Source organism: Sminthopsis crassicaudata, chromosome 4 (assembly GCF_048593235.1).
Source record: "Sminthopsis crassicaudata isolate SCR6 chromosome 4, ASM4859323v1, whole genome shotgun sequence".
Classification (NCBI taxonomy): domain Eukaryota; kingdom Metazoa; phylum Chordata; class Mammalia; order Dasyuromorphia; family Dasyuridae; genus Sminthopsis; species Sminthopsis crassicaudata.
The window spans coordinates 400,110,964-400,138,521 of record NC_133620.1 but is presented as its reverse complement, the minus strand read 5'-3'; the positions used below and the strand labels follow the sequence as shown (position 1 = coordinate 400,138,521).

Here is a 27,558-nt window from a genome sequence, read left to right as displayed (position 1 = left end):
AATTGGGACACTAATGCATTGCTGGTGGAGTTGTGAAAGAATCCAGCCATTCTGGAGAGCAATCTGGAATTATGCCCAAAAAGTTATCAAACTGTGCATACCCTTTGACCCAGCAGCGCTACTACTGGGATTATATCCCAAAGAAATACTAAAGAGCGGAAAGAGACATATATGTGCCAAAATGTTTGTGGCAGCTCTTTTTGTTGTAGCTAGAAACTGGAAGATGAATGGATGTCCATCAGTTGGAGAATGGTTGGGTAAATTGTGGTATATGAAAGTTATGGAATATTATTGCTCAGTAAGAAATGACCAGCAGGAGGAATACAGAGAGGGTTGGAGAGACTTAAATCAACTGATGCTGAGTGAAATGAGCAGAACCAGAAGATCACTGTATACTTCAACAACGATACTGTATGAGGATGTATTCTGATGGAAGTGGAAATCTTCAACATAAAGAAGATCCAACTCACTTCCAGTTGATCAATGATGGACAGAGGTAGATACACCCAGAGAAGAAACACTGGGAGGAGAATGTAAATTGTTAGCACTAATATCTGTCTGCCCAGGTTGCATATACCTTCGGATTCTAATGTTTATTGTGCAACAAGAAAATGATATTCACACACATGTATTTTACTTAGACTATATTGTAACACATGTAAAATGTATGGTATTGCCTGTCGTCGGGGGGAGGGAATAAGGGAGGGGGGGTAATTTGGAAAAATGAATACAAGGGATAATATTATAAAATATATATATATATATATAATAAAAAAAAATTAAAAAAAAAAAAAAAAAAAAAAAAAAAAAAAAAAAAAAAAAAAAAAAAAAAGTTGCTTGCTTTTGTATAAATTCTTAGCATTCAATATAGTACTTAGTACATAGGAAATGAATAAGAAATTATCCCTCATTCATTCTTACCAATGAAATTAGTAGGGGTATAAAATTTTAAGATTTAGAAGGAACTATGGTGATTTATTTGAAGGAAAAACATGAGAAAACTCCAAATTGATCATAGACGATAAAAATAATTCCCCCTTTTATTTAAATGACTAAAAAATAAATTTTCAGAGATACTCTAACACTAGCATTGCAATAAATTAATATTTTCATTATGAAAGTAATTCTTACTAGACTAAGAGTCAGGAAAACCTGAAAATACTATCTCAGATACTTGCTAAATGTGTTACCCCCCCTCAGTAAAATCATTTAAACCTCTGTACTGTAGTTTTCTTGTCCATAAAAAGAGAAAGTTGAATTTGATGGCCCCTTAGGGCTTCCAGCTCTAAATCTAGGATATTATGATACATCATGTGTAGTAATAAAGCAAGCTAACTAATAAACCCCAAGCACAATTGACTTTAATTTGCAACAGAAATGCACATTCATGCAGATAAACACACATGCACATAACTACACAGGATGTTTACCATTCTGTACTACCAGATTGCTTCCTGGCTACATCCAATCATCAACTAGAAAACCAGATAAAAATTAAAAGAAAAAGTGTTCAAAATAATTCACAAATATGGTAATATACAATAACATAAATATACTAATACAAAATTTGTATATAATAATAGATTGAATAGAAAATAGTGAGTTATAGAAATTTTATATAGTTTATCTAGTATATTCTTTCATCGTACAAATACAGCTCAGATGCTCAGAAAGCTTAAATAACTTGCCAAAGGTCAAAATGGTAGCAAAAATAGAATTCAAACCAAGGTCTTCTGATTTAAATCCAAAGTTATCTTTTCATCGTTCCTCCAAAAAAAAATTTTTTTAACATAATTGGAGCCCATCAAATAGATGGCACTTCCTTAACAATAATTAAATTGTAAAGGCTTCTAGGACCTTATCTATATTTATCAAAGGGAATGCTAACCTCTCCTCAGCAAAAATTTAAAAGGTAATTTCTTTTAACAAAATGTTCCCTAAGACACAGCTTCTTCCATCAGAATATTACATTTGGTACGTCAATCACATCTCATCTAGTCTATTTTTTATTTAATAAAAGTAAATTATGTTCAATTAAAAATGAGCTACTGGATAAACTTTGGAACAAGGATATAAGACAGGTTAAAGAAAAAAAATTAGGTTACACTCAACTTATCCCAGAGTCAGTTCACTGTAGATCATGGCCCTAACCTTCTTCTCTAGACACTCTGGTTACATTGTTCTTGATTATAATTGAAATTATTAAAACCAAAAGCAAATTTAAACTCACAAGGTAAAACCTTTAAGGAAGCCAAGACATTAGATTTAACCTTTTAATTCTGAACAATCAAAGCTTTTTATTTCTTAGAAGTACAATTAATAAAATTAGTTGAACAGGTTATATTTAACAGGGACAGGGAAAACAAGTCATCCAGCTGCTTGGGACACAAATAAAAATGGAAAAAATGTAGAACCAAAATGACAGGTCTTCTACCATTTGAGGAACATAGTTAAAGGCTTTGCATCCTTTTGTCATTTGAAATAGCTTCTGAATTTATGAATTTAAGGAACTTTCAGACATCTGAAAATGCTTAAACAGCCTTGATTGTACATTTAAAATTAAAAATTCATCTTGAGGCATAAAATTTAAACAACTATTCACTACATATTTATATACATATTGTCTCCCCAATAAAATGAGAGATTATTTTATTTTCGTCTTTGTATTTAGAAGCTGGCACATAGTAGGTATAAGAATTCCAAAATTTGGAAAATCCTCAAAGAACCCTTAGAATCTTAGAAGCTCCACAAAAAGTGAGGCAGAAGAAGAGGAATATATTCCTGTTTTACTTGTAGATCTCTAAGCAAGGGAAAGCCCAAACTACTTTAAAGCAGCCCATTCTGTTTTTTGATGGCTCTAATCGTTAGGAACTTTTTCATAACAAGAAGTTGAAATTTGCAATTCTTCTTTTCCATTCACTATTTGAAAAGTGAAAGGAGCAGAATAAAAAGAACATTTTTAAAGTAAACATTGTCAAAGCAATACTGTTCGAAAAACAACTGGCAACTACCATTTTACTAAGTATAATAAAATATTTCAAGAACTACAAAGAACCTCCAGAGAAAGAAGTGATAAACAGACATGTACATAGCACGGTTTTACACATATTTATAAATTATGTCAAATGAAGGCATTCTCTAGTGCAAATTGGGGAAAGAAAAAGGGACAGTTCAGAATTTAAAATAAAAAAAAAAATCAAGAAATGTGCAACTCTTAAAAAAAAATAAAACTTCACTGAATGACCCTTAGAAGTCATTCCCTATATAATATCTATAGCATTTTTTGCCTATATCATTCATTTGACATGTATTGTAATCACAAGGCTTATGTAAATCAGCAGTTTTATATAGGTAACTGTGTCCCCAATTACTGTGTAAAGTGCTTGGCAACTGGGGACAGATAATACAGAGAAAAAAGAACTGATTGGAATCAAAAGACCTAGATTCATAGTAACTTTCCTAAGCCTTAGGTTGTGATGTGCATTTGTTTCTTCTCTCCCAAAGAGGATAAAAATACTTTATCTTCATAAAGCTGTTTCTCTTGATTGCTAGGTTTGCAATTAAAAACATTTGCTCAGCTTTGGTTTCCTTACCAGCAATCCTTGGAAATCATTCATTTCATTAAAAATCCCTTTTTCCTTCTGAAGATTATAGTTAGCTTTTCTGGCTAGGTTATTCTTAGTTATGTCTTTATTTTTTGCCTTTTGCAAAGAGCTCTCCTCTTTTTGATAATGGTAGTAGCTTCCACATCTTGGTATCATCATGCCTGGCTTCTTATTAGTAGATTTTTTCCTTTATAGCTGCTTAAAGGATTTTTTTTTTTTTTTAATCCAGAAGACGCTCATGATATTCCTTAGAGTTTTCATTTTGAGATTTCTTGCAGGAAGTTACTAGTAGATTCTTTAAATTTTAAGTCAGATGCTGTAAGCTTAATTCATGATTTCTTAAAATACAGTATCTAGACTTTTTTATTTTTGATTGATGTTTTCAAGGGAAAGTGGATGGTTTTTAGAGATGATATTTTATTTATAATAAAAGAGTATTTTATGTTCCAAAAGTTATTGGTGTGTAACACTCCTACTTTTCCACTACTGGGTCTACATGCTAAAGAAAGGAATGAAAGAGGAAAAGGATTTCTATGTACAGAAATGCAGCAGCAGTTTATAGTAACCCAAAAAGAGGAAATTAGGTAATAACTGACTACTTTTTGGAAAATGACTAAAAATTATGACATTAAGGTAATGGAATAATATTATTGTGCCCTAAGAAATAGCAAAATGAACATGAGAAGAAAGAAAACTGGAAAGACCTCCATGGTCTGATGCAGAATAATATGAATAGAATCAGGAGGATAATTTGCACAGTAACAATTTGATAAAAAATGATGTTGCATGTTGAAAGACTTTAGAACTCTTATTAATTCAGTGCTAAACCATGAGTCTAGAAGATTGAAGATGAATTATGCTACCCATCTCATGCCAAAGAGATGGTGGACTTAAGTTACAGGATGAGACACGAGTTTTTTGAGACAAGCATATTTGGACATGTCCAAGGCAGGAATTCATTTTCTGGACTAAGCGTACTTGTGTATTATTTCTTCCCTAAGGGTGTATTCTTTTGGGGTATAGAGGAAGAGAGATGTTAACAACATATGATAAAAGAAATATATTTTAATAAGTAGTATAACTGCACTACAATGTTAAGAATACCTCTGGTGTTTAAGCTTTTAAAAAAAAATACTCTCTCATTAATGAAAACAATCTACTGTCATTTAGACTTGAATATATTGCTATACATAACTGAAGGCAATAAAACTTACTTTCTTTTAAAAAGCTTATAATTCTTTTTCTTAAAAAAGCATCTCAGACATTTGACTATGTTTTGAATACTACTCTGTTCTAAATATCAGGTATACAAAAGAAAGTCTTGATTATAGGTTCATAGGTCTAGAACCAAAAGAGAACTCAGGCCATTTAATGCAACTATTATTTTTTTCATTTTACACATAAAGGGAATTGAGGTGTCTTCAAGAGTTTTAAGAGAGAGTAAGATAGATCTATTGTGTTTCAATATAAAGAGGGAAAAAAAAGAAATTACTATGGAAAAAAGTGGAAAGGAAATGGACTTTGCTATCTCATATAATCCATATGCAGAAGAAAAAACAAAAACAAAACTGAGGAAGAAAAAGGGCATGGGGGGGGGGGGGGCAATCTACACATGAATCTCACTTTATCTGGCCCAAAGAATTAAATACACATATGCACATGCCTACATATAGCAGATGGTGTATAAAAATAAATTCAACAGAAAATCAGAAGGAAAATAATTAAGAGATAAGGAAGATTTAGGGAGGGATTAGTTATAAGCACAAGAAACTATCTCTGGGGACTGGATTGTTCAGGGAAGAACAACAGGAAAGAAAACAATAGTAAGAAACTTATGAAATAAGGTGAAAAGAAATAATAAAATTAAATCAGATTACATCCAATCACAACTATGTGAAATACTCTAGTCCAGTGGTCGTCAAACTTTTTAAATGGGGGGCCAGTTCATTGTCCCTCAGACCTTTGGAGGGCAGGACTATAGTAAAAACAAAAGCTCACACTCTGTCTCCGCCCCTCAGCCTATTTGCCATAACCTGGCAGTCTGAATAAAGGTCCTCAGCAGGCCACACCTGGCCTGCGGGATATAGTTTGAGAACCCCTGCTCTATTCTTTCAATACTTAAAATTTATTGGCAAAGATGGGAGAGAGAAGATATAAAGTGAATAACTATATCTATAAACATGAATGGAATGAATCTGCCCATAAAAACTGAAGAGAGCAGAAAAATAAATTAGAGGGCAAAGTCCAACAACATAATGAAAGCAGTAATCATCAAAACAATTTCATAGTGGTAAAGAAATAGGCCAATCAGTGAAAAAATATTAGGTACACAATATTCAAAAGCCAACTAACACAGAAGACTAATGATTTAAAAAACCAAAGACTCAGTAGTCACAAGAACTCATTATTTGACAAAAACTGCTAAGAAATGTGAAAAGCAATTTGACAGAATCTTAGTACAGACCAATATCTCAAATCATATGCTTCAAAGAGATACATAATTTAAACATGAAAGATGACTACTAAAATAAATTAGATGTACAAAAATAGAAATTACTTTTCTGATTTATTTATAGGAAAACATTTCATAACCAAGAAAATGGATAATTTCAATAACATGAAAATTTTTTAAAAATTTCTGCACTCACAGAACCAACACAGATATAATCAAAAGAGAAACAGATAGCTTGGGGAGAGGAGGGAAGAGGAGAGAGAGGGAGAGAACTTTGCAACAAAATTCTCTGATAAAGGTCACATTTCCAGGATATAAAAAAAACTGATACAAGTGAATAATACTAAGAACCATTTCCTACTTCATATATGACCAAAGAACATGAAAAAGTTTTTAAAGAAAAAGATCCTAGCTATCAATAACAACTTGAAAAAAAATGCACCAAATAACTAATAAAAAAAAGAACCACTCATCATTACCAAGTCTCAAGTACCTCCTCATATCATCAGACTGGCAAAGTTGACAAAAAAAAAAAAAAAAAAAGGCAAATGACAAAAGTTGGAGGGCCTAAGTATTTCAATCTTTTGATACTATGCTCTTAAAAAAACTGTATTCTCTTTTACACAGCAAAACTATTACTAGGGTTATACCTCCCAGAAATCAAAGAGAAAAAAATGACCCAAATACACATATATAATATATAAACATTTGTATCAATTTTTTTTATTAGTAAAGAATTGAAAACTAAGTGGATGCTCATCAATTGAAGAATGATTGAACAAATTACAATATATAAAGGAAATGGAATACTACTTATCCCATAAGAAATAATAAAAGAGAATTTCAGAGAAACCTGGCAAGACTTATTTGAACTGATGCAAAATAAAGTGAGCAGATCCAAAAGGACAATTTACACTGCCATGAAGGTCTAGCAAATGTGCAGGTTACAAAGACAGGATCTTTCTAAGGATCTTTGCTGAGAAGTCATTCCCAGAAATTCATAATATATAAGAAAGCATATGTATAGATAGATCTTCCAAAACTGGTTTCAGTTAAATTATCATGTAATTGGGAGAAGCTTTTTTTTCCCCATTGTCTATATAACCAGAAGTGTCTGTGAGTTCAAAAAGGATTGAGTCAGCTCTGGCTAGCTTTCTTTGCTACATTTATGTCTGGGGAAGTAAGATGCCATTCATGTAAAATGAGGGGGCTGCATAAACTCAGTCCTCTTCTACAAATCCATCATTCTAAGACTCAAGTAAAAAATGGGAAGATGTTTTTTCAATGTGAGAAAACTAAGTTAATAAGTAAAACTCTAATTATCCTAATCAGGTTTTAACTATTCACAGTGAATTCTTAAGATATCAATAGATGAAAGATATATCTTAGACCTTAGGCTATAATCATTCCCCTCTTAATGTTTGATGGGATAAAGGTCTTTATACATTTTAGACATCATTAGGGTATCAGGAGCCTCTCTAATACCTCCCTCCATTATGCCATCCTCATCCTAGATTCCTCCGCCCATTAGGTCATCCCCATCCAAGATTAACTTAAATAGCAAAGCCAAGTAAAATCCCACAGGAGGAGAAAATGGATACTTAATGAAATAGAGGACTCTGTGCATTCCTGATGAAAAGATCAGAGCTACATGTTGGATTTCTTTTTTTTTTTTCCCTTTCTTTCACCTTTTGATCTGATTTTTCTTGTGCAACATAACAAATATGGAAATATGTTTAGAAGAACTGCATATATTTAACTTATATTGAATTGCTTGCTGTCTATGGAAGGGAATGAGGGGAAGGAAGGAAGAAAAATTTGGAAAACAAGGTTTTGCAAAAGTAAACGTTGAAAACTATCTTTGTATTTATTTGGAAAAATAAAAAACTATTAAAAAGGGGAAAAAAGATCAAAGCTGAACAGAAAATGTGACATTCAAACATAAAGCTCAAGACAACATTAAAAAAAGATAACACAATGTTAAACGGTTACATTCCTTTTGAGAAAATGAGACATGTAACCCCATGAAGAATTTTACCATCACTAAGGAGGTTTAAAGGAATCTACTTAGAGGGCATCTCACACACACACAGGAACAGTTAAGTAAATAAATTCACCTTATCCAAAAGGTTGGAGGAAATGTGGGGAAGGAAGAATGGATCTTCAAAGGTAAGAAAATAAGAGTAGAGATTTTAAGAGTGGTGATGATCAGAAGCAAAACAGACTTTTGAGGAGGGGATGGTAAAAATTAAGAAGGATAAACACAAAAAAAAAATAGACTGGAGGGAAATACAGTTAGTTATATCATAAAGGATCCGAATGGGATAAAGTCACCTATAATACAGAAGAGGATAGCAGAATAGTTTAGAAACTGGAAGGTGTTTACAAGAAACATATTTGAAACAGAAAGAGGCTGAAATATAATTTATTATGCTTCAGATTAAAAAAAAAAAGCAGAGGAAGCAATCATCAAGAAGCAAAAGCAAATAGACCTAATTAAAAGAGAAAAATCAAGAAATTATTTTGTTAAAAGGTACTATAGTGAATTAATATCATTATCTATATTATAATTCAATATCGAACATTATTGTACCAAATGGCATTGCACCCAAATTGTTTTTTTTTTGTTTGTTTGTTTGTTTTGTTTTGTTTTGTTTTTTATAGTTTTTATTTGCCCGATATATGCATGGGTAATTTTATAACATTGAAAATTGCCAAACCTTTTGTTCTAATTTTTCCCCTCCTTCCCCCCCCCCCATGGCAGGTTGACCAATATATGTTAAATATGTTAAAGTATAAATTAAACACAATATATGCATATATGTCCAAACAGTTGTTGAATCGGACTTTGAAATAGTGTACAATTAGTCTGTGAAGGAAATCAAAGACGCAGGCAGACAAAAATAGCGGAATTGGGAATTCTATACAGTGGTTCATAATCATCTCCCAGAGTTCTTTCACTGGGTGTAGCTGGTTCAATTCATCACTATAGCATCCAAATTCTTAAAGGGAAAAGTTAAATGAGTTGCAGGACAAAACAGACAGTAAAACTATATTAGTAGGGGACTTCAATTTATCCCCAACTTACCCCTCTCATACCTAAATAAATCCAACCATAAAATAATCAAGAAGTAAAAGAAATGAATAAAAAAATTTTAACTGGATATGGTACATATCTAGAAAATAATGAATGAGAGTAGAAAAGAATAAATAACTATTTCTCAGCTGTGTATGGCACCCTTTAGAAAAACTGAGTATGTATCAGAGCATAAGTAAGTTTCAAACAAAAGTGGAAAGTAGAAATATTAAATACATCTTTTTTCTGACCATAATAAAATAACAATTATGTGCAATAAAGCACCTTTGAAATACAAATTAAAATTAGTTAGAAACTAAATAAAAATAATTCATAATTTTATTAGAGATGATGATAACTATAAGTCAGTTTACCAAAATTGGATGTAGCCAAAGAATTACTTTGGGGAAAATTTCTATTTCTAAATGTTTACGCCAATAAAAGAGAAAGAAATAATAAATAAAATGGGCATAGATCAAAATAAAACCCAAAAAAATCTAGAAAAAGGAACAAATTTAAAACTCCCTATTAAATACCAAAAAAGAAAATCCTGAAAATCAAAATTGATAAAATTGAAATTTTAAGAAATTAAATTAATTATTAAAACTACAAACTGGTTTTATGAGGGGGAAAAACAATAAAACAGATAAACTATTGGCTAATTTGATATTTAAACAAAAACCAAATTACCCATATCAAAAATGAAAATAGTGAGTGCACAATCAGTGAAGACAAAATAAAAGCATTAAGAACTATTTTGCCCAACTAAACGCCAATAAAATTGACAATCTAAGTGAAATAGATGGACATTTATAAAAAATATGAATTGCCCAAATTAACAAGAAAGGAAATAGGATACTTTAAAGTTTAGTTTAGTAAGCCATAAATGAGCTCCATAAGTATGAACAACAGGACCAACTCGATTGCAAGGGAACTCTACCAAACAAATGTAGTTTGAAAATTACATTTAAAAGTCCTACCAATTTCCTTTATTGGCACAAATATGACACCTATAACAAGGAGTAAAAAAAAACAATAAAATTATAGACCAATTTCCTTTATTGGCACAAATATGACACCTATAACAAGGAGTAAAAAAAAACAATAAAATTATAGACCAATTTCACTAATAAATGTTAATGCAAAAAATAAAATATTAGCTAAGGAGATGGCAACAACATGTCACAAAGATCATGTTATCATCAGCTGGATGTATAACAAGCAATGCAAGGTTGGTTCAATATTAGAAAAACTATAAGCATAATGAACATATCAATTAAAAATTATATGATTACTTCAACTAACACAGAAAAGACTTTTAGCAAAAAATATAATACCCATTGCTATTTTTAAAAAAATACTAGAAAGGAGTGTACTGAATGCAGCTTTTCTTAAATGTAATATCTATACAAAATCAAGAACAAGCATTATATGTAATGTGAACAAACTTGGAACCTTTCCAGTAAGATCAAGGTTGAAGCAAGTATGTCCAAGGAATACTACTCTAGCAATAAGCTTATTCCTTAAAACTGAAGGAATAAACACAGGCAATGAGGATACAAAAAATATAACTTGTTGAAGATGATAAGATGGTATATTTAGAAAACACTAACCCAAGAAACTAAATCAAAATAACAACTTAGCAAGTTGCAAGATATATATTAAATCCACATAAATCATCAGCATTTCTATTTATTATCAACAAAAACTAGCAGGAAGAAAAATTCCACTTAAAATAACTGCAGAGCATATATAATACTTGGGAATCTACCTATCAAGCCAAACACAGAAACTATATAAACACAATTACTATGCAAATAAAGACTGTTATAAATTAAGTGAGTAGGTCAAATCAATAAATAAAAATGGCAACTCTAAATTTATGTATTCAATGCCATACCAATTCAAACAGTTACTTAATAAATTTAAGAAGAAATAATAAAATTTATTTGGAAAAAAAAGAGATAAAAAATATCAAGGGTAATAAGAATACAACTCACTTTCCACTTGATAAATGGTCAGAGGATATCAACAGGCAGTCTTCGAATGGAGATTAAAGCTATCTGTGTCACATGAAAAACTGCTCTAAATCACTACTGACTAGAAAAATGAAGATTAAAACATTTAGTTAATATGATAGAAGAGAAAAATGATAAATGATGAAGATGTTGGAAAACTTGAACACTAATCCATTGTTGGAGTCATGAACTGATTTAACCACTCGGGAGAACAATTTGAAAAATATGCCCAAAGGGCAATGAAAGTGTGTATCTGTTTTGATCCAGCAAGGGGAAAGGACACACATATTCAAAAATATTTATAGCAGCACTTTTTTTGTGATGGCAAAAAAATTAAAAATTGTGAAGCTGTCCATCAATTGGAGAATAAGTGAACAAATTGTAGTATATAAATGAAATGAAATATTACTGTGCTATAAGAAATGACAAGCAGGATGATTTCAGAAAAACCTGGAAAAATTTACATGAACTGATGTTAAATGAAGTAAGCCCCAGAAGAACAATACACAACAACAGCAACTTTGCATAATGATCAAATATGACAGACTTAACTCTTCTCAGCAATACTTTTGGTGAAAAATTCTACCCACCTATAGATTGAGAATTCATGGACTTAAGAGTACAGATTAAACCATATTTCTTATTGATCTTTTTTTTGGGGGGCGGGGCATAATTAATGCAGAAATGTTTTAAATGTGTGCATATATATAACAATTGCTTTCTCAATAGATGACGAAAGAGGTAGAAGAAAGAAATTAGCATTGAAAATTGGGATTGATTGGGAATCTAAAAGTATATCCAGAAACCTCAAAAAGACTTCTAGAAACCTTGAACCATGAAGTGAATGCTTAGTTTATGAAATGAGAGACTGCAAATGGCCTCAATCAGCTATGTCCTAAAAAGAGATGTGAATAGAGGAGAGTCATTAATTGCTTACAGAGGAAAGAAAAAGATAGATTAAAAACAAAAAAGATCCCAGTCCACTCAAAGAAAAAAGTTCCCCAGCATTCATTTCGCTTGTTCTTCCAATGTAACACAGTTGGGACCCTCTTACTATAACTTGGTTGATACCAACTTTATCAACTTCTCCATCAAAGGCAAAGTTGGACTTAGTGCAGTTAATGATGGATTGTCTATATGCAACAGGCATTCCTTGCATAACTGACTCTAATGATCGAATTGAAAAACTGGGACAGAAGTATCAAGCCAGTCCTGAGGATTGTGAAGTACTCAGGATTTGAACAATTGTCATACTCACCCAAAAGAACATATACAAATGCTTCTTTACTCCAGAGGCTCACAAAGCACAAGTGCTATACTGTAGCTACAGTTGATCAAAACCTTAAGTGAAGAATCCAGAAGATCCCTGGAGTTCCCATCATGTATATATCTAAGCATAGGTATAACATATCAAGAGAATGCCAGATGATTATAGAGCCCCTCGATTACAACATCAAGAGACTGAAGTTCCTGTGATACCAGTCTACAAAATACCCATACAATTAACAAAGAAATACCATTCTATTCCATTATTTGTCATATTGTGTAAAATGTGCTTACAAGAGACTTGCTTTTTTATTCTATTCCAAAATGACTTTTGTATCTTAATGAAAAAAAAAATCATTTAATTTACATAAAAATCAATTTTGTTCAGACATTTCTATAGATTGAGTTATTCTTGTTTCATTGTTCCTAACTGCTAGAAAATGGGCTTTAAACAAGTATTTCCATGGATTTTCTCCCCTTGACTCTACCACCTCAATAGAAGCTGCTTCTACGTACAATTTTATTATATTGGAAATAAACATATAAATGAGGGGGGGGGAAATGCATCCATAAATTAGGGAATGAATAAAATTATATAAAGAATGAAATATTACTGTACTTGAGGATGAAAGATTGTTTTGGAGAATCCTGGGGAGAATTACATTAACTAATATAAGATAAACAGAAACAGGAAAATAATTTATACAATAATAGTAATAAAATAAAGAAAAATAACTTTGAAAGAATTAGGAACTTGGATCAGTATAATTATCAAGGATTTCAGAGGACTAAAGATGAAACATGTTACCTACTTCCAGATAGAAAGTAAAGGACTCAGAGTGCAGAATGAGAAATGTTTTTTGACATGGCAAAAGTAGACATTTGCTTTGCTTAGTAACACATTTTTAACAGTTCTGTTTTTCTTTCACTCTCATTTGTGTGACAGGAAAAGATGATGGATTTTTACTAATTTTTTTTCCTAAATAAAATATAATTTTTAAAAGGAATTACAGTAGTCTTTCCCTCATTCCTTCTTTTCCTGTCTGCATATGACATGGCAGGACTTTTCAAAAATCTCCCTGAAAGGGTGAAAAAGAAGCTGATATTCTGTTACACTGACAACATGTCCACTGTGAACACAACAGCCAAAGAATATGTCCTGCCTATGCAAACTCTCTTCTCTAACAATGAGCCTGAGACAGCTGCATCAGACCTTATAGAGTTTATCTTTTGAGTTCAAGTGGGCCAGAGCTGGTACTGTTCTGGAAATACACCTCTAAATCAACTATGGTGTACTGATAATTATATTATCTTAAAATAAACACCAAAAAAAGGGAGGAAATGCAATATGATACAATGGAAATAAAAAACATGAAGTTGGGAATCAAAAAGCCTGGATTTCAATCCCAGGTCTTGCTCTAATCTCAGCAATCAGGGCTTCAATCTTCCTTATTCATAAAACAAGCTTAACGAATTTTGACTTTTTCCATATTTACTATAATTATCAATGGTTCTCCTCACTATAAAGCACAATTCACTCATACACATCTATATTAAGATGCCCACAAACATATGTCCAATCATGTAATATGTTTATTCTTATACTTCAACACTTGTGACCTCAATCACATAAGTATTCCCCTTATATTTAAATATTTATATTTATCAATTCAAATCATAACCTATATGCTGCTTCTTATCCTAAGTTATTCTTTTTTGAGGGAAGAGGGGAGAGCAGGCAACTGGGGTTAAGTGAATAGTCCAGGGTCACATAGCCAGTAAGTATCAAGTTTATTAAGCACCTACTATGCAAATAGAAATATGTGAAACCCTGGGGATATTAAAAGGGGCAAAAGATAGTTCCTGCCCTCGAGGAGCTTAGAATCTAATAGAGATACCATACAAATAAATGTGTGTGTGTGTGCGTGTGTAAGATAGATAGAACTATATATAGAATGAACTGGAAATGAGAGAAAACAATGGAATTAAGAGGGACAGGAAGGGCTTTCTGTAGAAGATAGGATTTTAGTTGTGACTTAAAGAAAATCCAAGGTGTGGGGGGGGGGAGGGAGAGCCAAGATGGTGGAGAAGACACATGCGTCATTCTGAACTCCTCTCATATCCTCACTACTAATTACCAAATTCAGCCTCAGAAATAGAGTTTGACTGGTAAAATCCACGAATATTGGGAGTACAACAAATTACCAGCCAAAGATAATCTGGAAGATCTCCAGAAAAGGTTTGTCTTGATTGGCAGGAAGGTAGAGCAGAAGCTAGCACATTGAGCAGACCGGGCTGGGGGCGGTCTCCGTGAGTGGAAAATTTAGAGGGAGGACTTTACCACAGATTGGCTGCTCTACTTTAGTTGCAAAGCAGTAGTTCAGCAGAGAAGTTGCATAAACGCCAAAGGTAGAGCATACTCCAAAAAACATCAGAATTTAACAGGATCTGGCTACACCCACCCAGCACCAGAAGTGATTCAGCACAGACCACACAGCACAGTCCTGCAGCTTTTGCCCAGGGCAGCCACAAATCTGTTCAGCAGGGGGGCTCTGCCCAGAGCAATAAAACTTCCTGTGCTTCCCAGAGCAGAGGCGCTTCTGGTGCAAGGTTCTTCCCAGGGCACTTCCGCAACTCGGCCACTCTTTGCAGCCCATTTGCAGGACAGCTACTGTCCATATACCTATCCCTGTTCTGCAGAGAAAGCGGAGAACCTCCTTGTCCTGAAGGCAGACCCTAAGAGCTTTTTACAAAAATGAGTAAAAAAGCTAAGTACTCTAATCATACATAGCTTCTATACAGAGAATTGATTTTTAATCCAAGGAGACTAATAGCAGACAGTCTCCAGACAAAACCCCAAAAGGGGATATAACCTGGTTCCCATCACACATGGCTCTCCTAGAAGAAATTATAAAAGATCTTAAAAGAGAGCTAGAAAAAAAATGGGGAAAGGAAAGAGAATCTCTGCAAGAGAGTATGGAAAAAGTGTATAATTCACTAAAAGAAAAATTTGATAAAGTAGAAAAAGAAAACAACTTCCTGAAATGTGAACTGCAAAAGGAAACAGAATTTGTAAATTGGAAAAGATAAAGTAACTCCCAGGAAAGTAGAATGTGTGAATCGGAAAAAGAAAATAACTGTTAAAAAAAAAAAATTAGTGAAATGGAAAAAAAAAATCCATAGAGTAAAACAATTCATTTAAAAATTCAATTAGATATATACAAAAAGAAGTTAAAAAAAAAAAACCTAATGAAGAAAATAACTCATTAAAAATCAGAACTGAACAAACAGAAATGAATGATTCATTGAGACATCAAGAATCAGTCAAGCAAAACCAAAAAAATGAAAAAATTAGGAAAAATGTTAACTATCTACTTGGAAAAACAACAGACCTGGAAAATAGATGTAGTAGAGATAATCTGAAGATTACTGGACTTCCTGAAAATTATGATGAAAAAAAGAGCCTACATAATATTTCACAGGAAATCATCAAGGAGAACTGCCCAGACGTAATAGAATCAGAAGGTAAAATAGGCATTGAAAGAATTCATCGAACACCTTCTGAAAGAGACCCTAAAATAAAAACTCCCAACGGAATATTGTGGCTAAATTTCAGAACTATCAGACTAAGGAAAAAATATTACAAGCAGTCAGAAAAAAAAAAATTCAAATGCCAAGGAACCACAATAAGGATCACTCAGGATTTAGCTGCTTCCACATTAAAGGATTGAAGGACTTGGAATCTGATATCCCGAAAGGCAAAAGAACTTGGAATGCAGCCAAGAATAAACTATCCAGCTAAGCTGAGTATTTTCTTCCAGGGAAGAAGATGGACATTTAATGAAACAGGTAAATTCCATTTGTTTCTAGAGCTAAACGAAAAATTTGACCTCCAAGTATAGGACTCGAGAAAAACAGAAAAAGGTAAAAAGAACTCTTGAGAACTATATTTCTGTTATGGACATATATAAAGAGTGCATTTATAATTTGATTTTATTGATATAATATAAAAAAGGGAAATAAAAGTGGAAAGGGGATAGTACCAGAAAAAGGGAAAAGGTGAGATAAAAAGAGGGAAACTACATCCCACGAAAGGCAAAGGAAACCTATCATATCTGAGGGAATTTTGGCAGGGGGAGGAACATTATGTAAATCTCATAAGATTTGGCTCAAAGAGAAAATAATTGACATATTTGGTTTACAGAGAAACTTCTCTCCCCTCATTAAAAAGTGAGAGAGGAAAAGAGAAAAGGGAAAAAAGTAATAAGGGAAAGATATAAGAAAGGGGAAGGGAATCAAAGGGAGTGGGAGGGATTCTAAAGAGGAAGAGCTGCATAAAGCATGTGGTACCCATAAGTTTAATACTGGGGAGGACAATAATGGGGGTAAGAAAAAGAAAAGCATAATCTGGGGATAATAAGATGGCAGAAAATAAAAAATTAGTGATTTTAACCCTAAATGTGGATGAGATGAACTCTCCCATTAAGCGGAGACAGATAGATTGGATCAAAAGCCAGAACCCTACAATATGTTGTTTATAGGAAACACATTTAAAGCAGGGAGATACATACAGATTAAAGGTAAAAGGTTGGAGCTGAATCTATTATGCTTCAGGTGAAGTCAAAAAAGCAGGGGTAGCCATCCTTATGTCAGATCAAGCAAAAGCAAAAATTGATCTAATTAAAAGAGATAAGGAAGGAAACTATATTTTGTTAAAGGGTAGCACAGACAATGAAGCAATGTCAATACTAAACATATATGCACCAAATGGTATAGCATCTAACTTCCTAAAGGAGAAGTTAAAATTGTTGCAAGAAGAAATAGACAACAAAACTATACTATAATAAATATAATATAATACAATAAAACTAAAATATAATAGTGGGAGATCTCAATCTTGCACTCTCAGAATTAGATAAATCAAACCACAAAACAAATAAGAAAGAAGTTAAAGAGGTAAATAGAGTATTAGAAAAGTTAGGTATGATACATCTTTGGAGAAAACTGAATGGAGACAGAAAGGAGTACACTTTCTTCTCAGCAGTTCATAGAATCTATATAAAAATTGACCATATTATTAGGACATAAAGAGCTCAAAATTAAATGCAGAAAGGTAGAAATAGTAAATGCATTCTTTTCAGATCACAATGCAATAAAAACTACATTCAACAAAAAGTTAGGGGTGAATAGACCAAAAAGTAATTGGAAGCTAAATAATCTCATTCTAAAGAATGATTGGGTGAAACAGCAAATCATAGACCCAATAATTTCACCCAAGATAATGACAACAAAGAGACAACATACCAAAATTTGTGGGACACAGTCAAAGTGGTAATAAGGGGAAATTTTATATCTTTAGAGGCTTAAAGAAAATAGAGAAAGAGAAGATCAATGAATTGGGCTTGCAACTTAATAAGCTAAACAAAGACCAAATTAAAAACCCCCAATCAAACACTAAACTTGAAATTCTAAAATTACAAGGAGAAATTGATAAAATTGAAAATTAAAAAACTATTGAATTAATAAATAAAACTAAGAGTTGGTTTTATGAAAAAACCAGTAAAATAGATAGATCTTTGGTAAATCTGATTAGAAAAAGGAGAGGAAAATCAAATTGTTAGTCTTAAAAATGAAAAAAGGGAGAACTTTCCACTAATAAAGAGGAAATCAGAGCAATAATCTTTGCCCAACTTTATGCCAATAAATTTGATAACCTAAGTGAAATGGATGACTACCTTCAAAAATACAGGCTTCCCAGATTAACAGAGGAGGAAGTAAATTGCTTAAATAGTCCCATTTTAGAAAAAGAAACAGAACAAGCTATTAATCAAATCCCTAAGAAAAAATCCCCAGGACGAGAGGGATTTACATGTCCTTTATGTATTCCTACCAAATATATAAAGAACAATTAACTCCAATACTATATAAACTATTTGAAAAAAATAGAGAATGAAGGACTTCCACACCAAATTCCTTTTATGACACAGACAAGGTATTGATACCTAAACCAGCTAGGTGGAAAACAGAGAAAGAAAATTACAGACCAATCTCCGTAATGAATATTGATGCTAAAATCTTAAATAAAATATTAGTAAAGAGATTACAGAAAATCATCCCAAGAATAATGCACCATGACCAAGTAGTATTTATACCAGGAATGCAGGGCTGGTTCAATATTAGGAAAACTATTAGCATAACTGACTATATCAATAACCAAATTAACAAAAACCATATGATTTGATCATCTCAATATATACAGAAAAAGCATTTGATAAAATCCAATATTCTTTCCTATTAAAAACACTTGAGAGTATAGGAATAAATGGACTTTTCCTTAAAATAATCAGTAGCATCTATTTAAAACTATCAGTAAGCATCATATGTAATGGGGATAAACTGAACAGTTCCCAATAACAAGGTTGCCCATTATCCACATTACTATTCCATATTATAAGAGAAATGCTAGCTTTGGCAATAAGAGTTGAGAAAGAGAGTAAAAGAAATAGAGTAGGTAATGAGGAAACCAAATTATCACTCGTTGCAGATGATATGATGGTATACTTAGAGAACCCCAGATATTCTATTAGAAATAATCCACAACTTTAGCAAAGTTGCAGGATACAAAATAAACCCACATAAATCATCTTATATATCACTAATAAAATCCAACAGTTAGAATTGCAAAGAGAAAGTCCATTTAAAGTAACTGCTGATAGTATAAAATATTCGGGAATCTATCTGCCAAGGGGAAGTCAACAACTATATAAGCAAAACTACAAAACACTTTCCACACAAAGTCAGATCTAACCAATTGGAAAAATATTAAGTGCTTTTGAAAAGGTTGAACAAATTTAATAAAGATGACAATACTACCTAAACTAATCTACTTATTTAGTGCTAAACCAATCAGACTCTCAAAAAACTATTTTAATGACCTAAAAAAAATAAAATAACAAAATTCATCTGGAAGAACAAAAGGTCAAAACTTTCAAGGGAACTAATGACAAAAAAAAAAAAAAAAAAAAAAAAAAAAAAAAATCAAATGAAAGTGGCCTAGCTATACTAGATCTAAAACTATATAAAAAAAAACTATATATAAAAAAACTATATAAAGCAGTGATCATCAAAATCATTTGATACTGGCTAAGAAAAAGACGAGTTGATCAGTGGAATAGGTTAGGTTCACAGGACAAAATAGTCAATAACTTTAATAATCTAGTGTTTGACAAATCCAAAGACCCCAGCTTTTGGGATAAAAATTCACTACTTGACAAAAACTGCTGGGAAAATTGGAAATTAGTATGGCAGAAATTAGGCACTGACCCACACAACACCATACACCAAGAAAAGTTCAAAATGGGTTCATGATCTAGACATAAAGAATGAGATTATAAATAAATTCGGAAAAACATAAGATAGTTTACCTGTCAGACCTGTGGAGGAAGAAGGAATTTGTGACCAAAGAAGAACTACGGATCGTTATTGATCACAAAATAAAAAATTTTGTTTATATCAAATTGAAAAGCTTTTGTACAAACAAAACTAATGCAGATAAGATTAGAAGGGAAACAATAAAGTGGGAAAACATTTTCACAGCCAAAGGTTCTGATAAAGGTCTCATTTCCAAAATATAGAGAATTAACTCTAATTTGTAAGAAATGAAGCCATTCTTCAATTGATAAATGGTCAAAGGATATGATGACAATTTTCAGATAAAGAAATTAAAACTATTTCTAACCATATGAAAAGATGTTCCAAGTCATTATTAATCAGAGAAAGACAAATTAAGACCACTCTGACATACCACTACACACCTGTCAGATTGGCTAGGATGACAGGAAAAGATAATGCTGAATTTGAGGGGATGTGGGGAAAACTGGGACACTGATACATTGTTGGTAGAGTTGTGAATACATCCAGCCATTCTGGAGAGCAATTTGGAACTATGCTCAAAAAGTTATCAAACTGTGCATAGCCTTTGATCCAGCAGTGCTACTACTGGGCTTATATCCTAAAGAGATTTTAAAGAAGGGAAAGGGACCTATATGTGCAAGAATGTTTATAGCAGACCTCTTTATAGTGGCTAGAAACTGGAAACTGAGTGGATGCCCATCAATTGGAGAATGGCTGAATAAATTGTGGTATATGAATGTTGTGGTATATTATTGTTCTGTAAGAAATGACCAGCAGGATGATTTCAGAGGGACTTATATGAACTTATGCTGAGAGAAATGAGCAGGACCAGGAGATCATTACATACTTTAACAACAATACTATATGATGATCAATTCTGATGGATGTGGCCACTTTCAACAATGAGATGAACCAAATCAGTTCCATTTGTTCAATAATGAATAGAACCAGGTACACCCAGCAAAAGAACTCAGGGAAATGAGTGTGAACCACTACATAGCATTTCCAATCCCTCTGTTTTTGTCCACTTGCATTTTTTATTTCCTTCACAGGTTAATTTTCAAAGTCCGATTCTTCTTATGCAGCAAAATAACTATGGCTATGAATACATATATTATATTTAACATATTTAACATGTATTATATTTACAACCGTCAGTAAGCACAATATGCAATGGAGATAAACTGGAACCTTTCCCAGTATGATCAGGAGTGAAACAAGGTTGCCCACTATCACCACTACTATTCAATATTGTATTAGAAATGTTAGCCTCGGCAATAAGAATCGAGAAAGAGATTAAAGGAATAAGAGTAGGTAATGAGGAAATCAAACTGTCACTCTTTGCAGATGATATGATGGTATACTTAAAAAAACCCCAAAGATTCTAATAAAAAGTTATTAGAAATAATTCACAACTTTAGCAAAGTTGCTGGATACAAAATAAATCCACATAAATCCTCAGCATTTTTATACATCACCAACAAAATGCAACAGCAAGAGATACAAAGAGAAATTCCATTCCAAACAAATATTGAGAGTATAAAATATTTGGGAATCCATCTACCAAAGAAAAGTCAGGAATTATATGAGCATATTTAACATGTATTGTTCTACCTGCCATCTGGGGGAGGGGGTGGTGGGAAGGAAGGGAAAATTGGAACAAAAGGTTTTGCAAGGGTCAATGCTGAAAAATTACCCAGGCATATATATATATATATTTTCTTTTTTTTTCCCCCTGAGGATGGGGTTAAGTGACTTGCCCAGGGTCACACAGCTAGGAAGTGTTAAGTGTCTGAGACCAGATTTGAACTCAGATCCTCCTGAATTCAAGGCTGGTGCTCTATCCACTGCACCACCTAGCTGCCCCTATGCATATATCTTGTAAATAAAAAACTATAATAAAAAAAAAAAAAAGAAAAACCAAGGAGGTGAGCTGTCAGAGAGAAGAGAGAGCATTCCAGGTATGAAGGACAGGCAGAGAAAATGCCTGAAGCCAAGAGAGAATATCTTTTTCATGAAACTGTCAGGAGGCCAATGGCACTGGATTAAAAATTACATGTTGGGGAGTAAAATGTAAAAAGAGGTTAGGTTATAAAGAATTCTGAATGCCAAAAATAGCATTTTGTATTTGATCATGAAAACAACAGGAAGTCACTAGAGTTTACTGAGAAGAGTGACATGATCTTAGACTTGAGCTTTAAGAAAATGATTTCAGTAGCTGAATGGAGAATGGATTAGAGTGGGGAAACAAATGAGACAGGTAGACCAGCAGCAGGCTCCTACAGTAATGAAGGCCTAAGGTGAAGAGAGCCTGACCTTTTTACAGATCTACTCAATGCAATAAAGGCCTTCCTTCAAGTTCTTTATATCTGGGAGTACCAGGACAGCATCTAACCTAGTTATCTATTTATCTATTATCCTTATCCCTAACTCATAATATATAATATGACCAGCCCATGTCCATTTCTAATCATTTCCTGGCTGATAAAAATTATGCCACATCTCATAAACCAGTAATCGCCATCACTGAAAATATGCTGCAGGCTACTTATAATAATGAAGACAGCAAATAGCCATCACTTACGTGGCATTTATTATGCGCTAAGCACTGCGCTATATGCTTTAGGATTATTATCCCATTTAGTTCTCATGAGAAACTTTGAGTGGTGGGTGCTATTATTATCCCCATTTCTGTTGTTATTCAGACATAGTAATGTCTATTCCTGACTCCATGGACCATATGTTGCAAATCCTTTTATTTTTCACTATTTCCCAAAGTCTGTTCATGTTCATTGTTTCCAGGAAACTACCTATCTCATCCTCTTTTGTCCCCTTTTCCTTTTGCCTTTATTATTTCCCAGTATCAGAGACTTTTCCAGTAAGTCCATTCTTCTGATTACATGGCCAAAGGATTTCATCTTCAGCTTCAGTATGTGACCTTCCAGTGAATAACTGGAATTAATTTCTTTTAAGTATTGACTAATTTGATCTCCTTGCTGTTCAGAGGATTCTCAAAAGTCCTCTTCAGCACCACAATCACTGATTCTGCAATACTCAGTTTTCCTTAAAGGCCAATTCTCACATTTATACATTGTTACTGGAAGAAACATAGTTTTCACTATATGGATCTTTGACAGCAAGGTAACATCTCTGTTTTTTATCCATAGTTGCTACAGCTTTCCTTCTAAAAAGCAAGAGGTTTTTAACAAGAGACTGCCATTACTTTAGTGATATTAGCATATTCTAATTTCATTGTGATCCTTACTGTGTACCCAATGCAAGATAAATTCTGGTTTGACTCCCATACCTCATCTCTAGTGTCAGTTGTTTTTAGGTTTTAGTGATTTTGATTTAATTTTAAGAAAAGGTTGCCAGGATAATAGTCCCTTTTCTGATGCCTAGGAAGACAGGTGTTAACTTTGTTAAATTTGATAATTATTTACAAAATGCTTTGGATTTGTTATATTATCAGAGATACTTATAAGCCTACATTGAAAACTGATCTATTTTGATATTGTCACAGTATAGAAATGCTATTATCAGGGTTCCAGAAAAGTGTATGTTCTCTCCAAATCTCTGCTGAAGCAAATGTATATGATATACTATCCTATTAGGAGTAAGCTTTGTGATCAGGACAGCCTATGTACGTTATGGAAAACTCTTTAAAAATGTATAGGAAAAAAAGATTTTATGCTCAGGGATGATCTTTAAGTAAAAGAAAAATCAATACTCAGTTTCCTTTCAACTGTGATGGAATCTCTTTTGGAAGCTGATCAAGTTCCTTTCATTTGTGAAATGTGAAGCTCCAAGAGAAGCCATTTTAATTAGTAGAAAGTTCCTTTGACAATTTCCCAACCCCAGTTTTTTGTAGAGTAAGACCATTCATTGAAAAGTATGTCATTTTGAATCAGTGCCTTCCTCTATGTTAATCAGATTCATCCTAGAAATAGATGATGCATATATGTACTTTAGGACACATTAATTGCTTTGGGTTTATTAGGTCTTGATTTCAAAATATATGCTCACATACAAGTCCCATAGGTTTGGCAGGAACTCAGTTTGGCATGCTACTCATGACTAGTGTAGAGGGATGGAACTCTGGAAAGGTATATTTGATTCAAGGACAGCAGGGTGCTTATAGTTAAGCACCTACTCAATGTGATTGATAAGATAATAGCTCTATGTAATTATTCTAGTTGGCATATACTTAGAATGATATGGTAATATTGTAGTCCTCAGCTGTTGTAGTGATGTAATAGTACTAAGGTATTTAAGGGCTGAGAGGATTGGGAACAGAGAAACTCAGCCACCGACACTCCATCTTTGACCAGCCTCATGGTGGTTCTCTTGCCTTCATCACTTGTCCACCTAAAGACCTAGGCCCCTCCAGAGAACCTCCAGAAAGCTAGCCAAGACATTACATTTGGCATCCAAACATGGGGCCCTAGAAACACAGGACCTTGCAAAGAAAGGCACAAACCAGCTCAACTAATTTAATCGGCCAAGTTCATTGGAGAAGTTCCCTATGACCTGGAAATAGTGTGAGTATAAAAATAGACAAGCAGGAAACTTCTGTAAAGGCTAACATCACTTTCATTTTAGATCACTATACACTTCAACAACAATACTGTATGAAGATATATTCTAATGGAAGTGGATATCTTCAACATAAAGAAGATCCAACTCACTTCCAGTTGATCAATGATGGAAAGAAACAGCTACACCCAGAGAAGGGACACTGGGAATTGAATGTAAACTGTTAGCACTACTGTCTTTCTACTCAGGTTACTTATACCTTCGGAATCCAATTCTTAACGTGCAACAAGAAAATTGGATTTACACACATATATTGTATCTAGGTTATACTGTTAACACATTTAATATGTATGGGATTGCCTGTCTTCTAGTGGAGGGAGTAGAGGCAGGGAGGGGAAAATTTGGAAAAATGAATACAAGGGATAATGTTACCAAAAAAAAAAAAAAAATTACTCATGCATATGTACTGTCAAAAAAAATTTATAATTATAAAATTAAGGGGAAAAAAAGAAAATCTTGAAATGATAAAACAAACAAAAAAAAATCACTTTTATTTTTAGGCTGAAATAGGGCAAATACTAAGAAAAGAGCCTCCCCCACCCAAGGGAAGTGTGTAGAATGCATAGTTAGATTAATAAAGCAAGGTTTGTTGGTAACATGGAAGGAAATCATTGGACTCTTGAATATATTAGAGTGTACATCTCCTTGGCTATCTAAGGAAGAAAAATTAGAGTCAGATATGTGGAAAATAGTGGGACAGCAACTAATTGAATATTACGAAGCTATGGGTCCTGATTCAATTCCTGAGGAAACATTCCTTATGTACAATATAATATAATTGGCTTTAAAGGAGCCCACAAGTTCTTTTTTAAAAAAGGAAAAATTTTAAGGTGGATAGCCAGACAAGAAAGTGTGAGGAGAAAGAAAGGAGGGGGGTGGTACTGACAAAGCAGCTGAAAGGCATGGAGAGTTGGACAAGAAAGGAGTTAAGTATAGTGCTGATGAACTTATGGGATGTGGTGCTTCTCACTTTCACAGCTCAGTTTCACCTTCCCTACACAGGAGCAGATACCCTTAGAGTATCCCCCATCTCCTCACCCTCCCCCCTCAATTTTACATTTGTAGATGAAGGGAGGAGGAGGAGGGGGAAGGGCAGTATCACCATTAGCACCACGCATGCAGCAGCTTTGTCCGCCCCTTATGGCACAATTACCAAAGGCACAAATTAAAGCTAAAGAGAAAGGACAGGATACATCTGATTTGAGAATAGAAGCACAGCCTGTGATTGAAGAAACTGTTTGACTCTTCAGGTCAAGAAAAAAGAAGATACACGCCTTTTAAGCTGGAAATTATCAAAGACCTGAAAAAAGCTTGCACTTTTTATGGGTCTACATCATCTTATGTTAAGATGTTATTACAGCATTTGGCTTTTGAAGTTTTAATCCCTAATGACTGGAAATCTATAGCAAGGACATGTTTAGAACCTGGACAAAACTTGTGGCTTCCTGAATATAGTGAGCTCTGTAAAATACAAGCCCAACGAAATAGGCCACCTGGAGTAAATATACCAGTCACCTTTGATCAACTAGCAGGTGTAGATCCTTATGCAGGCACTTTAGCACGAATTAATTACCCTTTGACAGCTATGAGCAAATTGCTTCTGCTGACAAGATAGAGGGGAAGACCTCATGAAAATAGCACAAGGTCCAAATGAACCCTTTGTTGATGGGCTGTCATATGAATTATTGATGAAAATGCAGCAACAGAAATTATGATAAGACAACTTGCTAAGGAAAATACTAATGAGGTTTGTAGAATTATACTAGGACTACACAAGGATGCTCCTTTAGAGGAGATCATAAAACTCTGTGGGCACAAATATCTTTTATACCCAGCCTATGATGCAGACTTTTCAAGATCTGAACATGGGAAAACAAGTTCCCTTTTGGCAAAGGGACTTCCAGAGAGACTCGACAATGCTTTCAATGTGGAAAGTTCAATGTTGGCATAAAGACAGACTGAGAAAACTGGGTGGGAGAACAAGACCCAAAACCCCAAATCCAAAATTCAACAAAAGCTTCAATTGGGCATCAGAATGTAGATTGATTCAGGGAAACGAGAAGTGGGGTTCGGCTCCAGGGCCCCAGGCAAAAAACACTTGGGGCATGATGGCAGCTGATCCTACACCCAGAGAGTGTTTAGAAGTTCAGTACTCAGACATGACCAATCAGCTGAGAAGCAATCTGACAGGAGAAAGGGATTACAATTGGGAAGAATAGAGTTGTATGCAGCTGGGACTACTGAGATATCCCCTGGAGAGGTGAAATCTGTTCCTCTCCAGCCTATGGATCCCTTGCCTCCAGGCACAGTAGCCTTGACCCTTTTACCTCCTGAGAGTGCTTACAAAATAGTATCCAACTATACACTGATGTGGGAAACTGGGGAATGTGTAGATAATATCCTAGTCACTAATATAGGTAGACAATATGTGACATCACCCAGGAGAAGTAGGAGCAGCATCAGGTCTACTGATACAAATTCCTAATAGGCAATTTGATGATATTTATCCAGATTTTGACTCCCAGAAACAGAATCCAGGAATATTCTAGACTGCAGCTGTTACAGCTGACAATCCAATGCTCACTATCTATAAATGGCATATCATTAGAAAGATTGGTAAACACAGGTGCAGAACGTAGTCATTAGAGGTGACAATTGGCCCAGTCATTGGCCAAAGAATAAGGCAGATACCCATATGTCTGACAAAGGAGGATCAATAGCTGCTGAAATTAGTGCTACCCTTTTGAGATGGATATTTGAAGGTGAAACAGGAGATTTTACTCCTTTTACAATAGAAAAAATTCCCATCTATGGAGAAAAGACATCTTACAACATTTAGGATTGCAAATGAGTACTTCAGCTTTTTAAGCAGGGCTGCTGTTAAAGGCCTGCCTGCACTCTCACCTGTTCCCATTCAATGGAAAACTGATACACCAGTATGGGTAGAACAGTGGCCCTTACAAAGTGAAAAAATTCAGGCCTTACTAGTACAAAAGCAACTTGACCAAGAACACTTACAATTTTCTCTAAGTCCTTGGAATTCCCCTGTATTTGTTGTAAAAAAAGAAATCTAGAAAATAGAGGATGTTGACTGATTTAAGAAAATTAAATGAACAGATGGAAACTATGGGA

The 27,558-nt window shown here is 33.6% G+C and overlaps 1 protein-coding gene and 1 pseudogene across 10 annotated transcripts in view; one reads left to right on the top strand and one right to left on the bottom strand.

Moving 5' to 3' along the window:
* Positions 1–27,558, bottom strand: part of CDC42BPA (CDC42 binding protein kinase alpha) — a 328,754-nt gene that overhangs the window by 284,837 nt on the left and 16,359 nt on the right. The window lies entirely within an intron of this gene.
* LOC141538760 (rRNA-processing protein FCF1 homolog pseudogene) lies at positions 10,302–25,668 on the top strand (annotated as a pseudogene).